Source organism: Bison bison, unplaced genomic scaffold, assembly GCF_000754665.1.
Source record: "Bison bison bison isolate TAMUID 2011002044 unplaced genomic scaffold, Bison_UMD1.0 scf7180017864123, whole genome shotgun sequence".
In the NCBI taxonomy this organism is placed as follows: Eukaryota; Metazoa; Chordata; class Mammalia; order Artiodactyla; family Bovidae; genus Bison; species Bison bison.
This window is the reverse complement of record NW_011494695.1, coordinates 933,398-937,218: the sequence shown is the minus strand read 5'-3', so window position 1 is coordinate 937,218 and position 3,821 is coordinate 933,398.

Below are 3,821 nucleotides of genomic sequence, written 5' to 3'. Positions count from 1 at the left end.
TCAAACCCCATACCTGCCAGCGACACTCAGAGGGCTCAGACAAACCCTGTGCACACCAGGACCCAAAGACCCCACAGAGACTAAGACACAACTGTGTTTGAGTGTCTCTGTGGAGGTATAGGTCAGCAGTGGCCTGCCGCAGGGGCAGGGGCTCTGGGTGCAACACACTTGTGTATGGCATAAGCCCTCTTGGAGGAGGTTGCCATTAACCCCACAACAGAGCTGCCAGAACTTACACAGGACCGGGGAAATAGACACTTGGAGGGCACAAACAGAACCTTGTGTACACCAGGACCCAGGAGAAAGGAGCAGTGACCCCACAAGAGACTGACGCAGACTTGCCCGTGAGTGTCCAGGAGTCTCCAGCAGAGGCGTGGGTCAGCAGTGGCCTGCTACAGGGTCAGGGGCACTGAGTGTAGCAGTGCGTTCATGGACCTTTTGAAGGAGGTCGCCATTGTCTTCATTACCTCCACCATAGTTTGGCCCCAGATAAATAACAGAGAGGGAACACAGCCCCACTCATCAATAGGAAATTAGATTAAAGATTTACTGAGCATGGCCCCGCCCATCAGAACAAGATCCAGTTTCCCCCTCAGTCAGTCTCTTCCATCAGGAAGCTGCCATAAGCCTCCTACCCTTCTCCATCAGAGGACAGACAGACTGAAAACCACAATCACAGAAAACTAACCAATCTGATCACATGGACCACAGCCTTGTCTAACTCAATGAAACTATGAACCAGTCTGTGTAGGGCCACCTAAGACAAACAGATCATGGTGGAGAGTTCTGACAAAACATGGTTCGCTGGAGAAGGGAATGCCAAACCACTTCAGTAGTCTTGCCTTGAGAACTCCATGAACAGTATGAAAAGGCAAAAAGATAGGACACTGAAAGATGAACTCCTCAGGTCGGTAGGTGCCCAATATGTTACTGGAGATCAGTGGAGAAGTAACTCCAGAAAGAATGAAGGAATGGAGCCAAAGCAAAAACAACACCCAGTTGTGGATGTGACTGGTGATGGAAGTAAAGTCCGATGCTGTAAAGAGCAATATTGTGCAGGAACCCGGAATGTTAGGTCCATGAATCAAGGCAAATTGGAAGTGGTCAAACAGGAGATGGCAAGAGTGAATGCTGACATTTTAGGAATCAGTGAACTAAAATGGACTGGAATGGGTGAATTTAACTCAGATGACCATTATATCTACTACTGTGGGCAAGAATCCCTTAGAGAAATGGAGTAGCCATCATAGCAACAAAAGAGTCCAAAATGCAGTACTTGGATGCAATCTCAAAAACGACAGAATGATCTCTGTTTGTTTCCAAGGCAAACCATTCAATATCACAGTAATCCAAGTCTATGCTCTGACCAGTAATACTGAAGAAGCTGAAGTTGAATGGTTCTATGAAGACCTACAAGGCCTTCTAGAACTAACACCCAAAATGATGTCCTTTTCATTATAGGGGACTGGAATGCAAAAGTAGGAAGTCAACAAATACCTGGAGTAACAAGCAAATTTGACCTTGGAATATGGAATGAAGCAGGGCAAAGGCTAACAGAGTTTTGCCAAGAGAACGCACTGGTCATAGCAAACACCCTCTTCAACAACACGAGAGATGACTCTACACATGGACATCACTAGATGGTCAACACTGAAATCAAATTGATTATATTCTTTGCAGCCAAAGATGGAGAAGCTCTATATTTAGCAAAAACAAGACTGGCAGCTGACTGTGGCTCAGATCATGATCTCCTTATTGCCAAATTCAGACTTAAATTGAAGAAAACAGGGAAAACCGCTAGACCATTCAGGTATGAGGACCCCTAGTGCCCAAGTTATATCTTTAAATACCAGTTCCCACTAAATGGAGCCAGGACTCCTTTGAGAGCTGGTAGGTTCCAGGTCTGGAACAGAAAATGTATTACACAAAGCAAGTAAGGAAGCTCTTGTTACACCAGAAAGCAAGGACACTATCAAGGACAACTGGGTTATGTCAAAAGAACTCAAAAGTCAACTTGACTCTATTATAATATCTTCATTTGCAACTTATAAAGATTAATAAGTCTAGGCATTGATCATCAATGCCTGCTCACATTCACACATAAAATGAGACAATCAGATAGTGTATGCTGCTGATGCTACTAAATCACTTCAGTTGTGTCCAACTCTGCACGACCCCATAGATGGCAGCCCACCAGGCTCCCTCGTCCCTGGGATTCTCCAGGCAAGAACACTAGAATGGGTTGCCATTTCCTTCTCCAAGTACACAATGTCATCTGGTGGCTCAGCTGCTAAAGAAACAGCCTGCCAACACAGGAGACTCAAGAGGCCCCTGGGTTGGGGAGAGCCCCTGGAAAAGGAAATGGCAACCCACTCCAGTATTCTTGCCTAGAAAATTCCATGGACAGAGGAGCCTAGTGGGCTACAGTCCATGCAATCACAAAGAGTCGGACACGACTGAGCAAGCACTCACACACGCACATCATCTATGAAGTATTCTTGTATAAAACATGGGAACCATAATCTAATCACACTTCAATATACATGTATCTATTGCAGGGGACAAATATATTAATGATCTCATAGAGATGCAACCTCTATGAACTATACAGTCCATGGAACTCTCCTGGCCAGAATACTGGAGTGGGTAGCCTTTCCCTTCTCCAGGAGATCTTCCCAACCCAGGGATCGAACCCAGGTCTCCTGCATCACAGATGGATTGTTTACCAGCTGAGCCACCAGGGAAGCCCAAGAATACTGGAGTGGGTAGCCTATCCCTTCTCCAGAGGATCTTCCCATCCCAGGAATCGAACCAGGGTCTCCAGCATTGCAGGCAGATTCTTCACCCGCTGAACTATCAGGGAAACCCATCTATTTCAGAGGACAAACATATTAATGACATCATAGAGATGCAATCAGCAAAATACAGGTGGTAGAACACAATTATTACTTCAACAAATCAAAAAATAGCATGTAAACCTGTGAATTAGCAGAGAAAATACAATGAGCCTGATTTAAACAAGCAAATTGTTTTAAAATTTTTATAAGACAGGAACTTTGAACACAGATGAGATATTTTATGATATTCTGAAATTATTTTTAACTTTGTTATATGAGGATACTGTGGTTAAAACAAAATATATAATACATGAAATTGTATAAAGTCAGGTATTTGCTTCATAACTATCAGGTGTGAGGAAGAATTGAGTGAGGACACAGAAGAAACAATATTGTCTAAAGACTTGAGTCTGGGTCATGGCTATGTCAACTGAAAAAAAAATGACGTAAAAGCAGTGAGTTTCAGTTTTATTTGGGGGACCTTACTGAGGACAACCCAGGAGACAGCCTTTCAGCCCTGAGGAACTGCTCTGAGGAAGTGGGGAAGGAGCTTGTTTTTGTATGAATCTTTGCAGAAAAATGCAGGTAGTGAAGCATCTATCTTAGTAAAAGATTACTGATAATCGCACACAAAAAAACACAGATCTCCCAAGTTAATGACTTTAGCGTTTTTCTATGAATGGAAAGATGCAAGAATCTGGGGTAGTTAAAATTCTTCCTTAGACATGCATCTTAACCATCTAGCTGCACAATATGCAAAACAAAGAAGGCTTCCCCTCCTCCCCCATCCCACCCCCGCCCCCGCCGTTCTTTCTCCGCCCAGAATTTTCCTCCTGTGCTCTGGGTGGGAGACTGAAGGGATTTTCTATTTAACCCTTTGCTACAGTCCACGGGGTCTCGAAGATTCGGACACGACTGAGCGACTTCACTTTCACTTTTCACTTTCATGCATTGGAGAAGGAAATGGCAACCCACTCCAGTGTT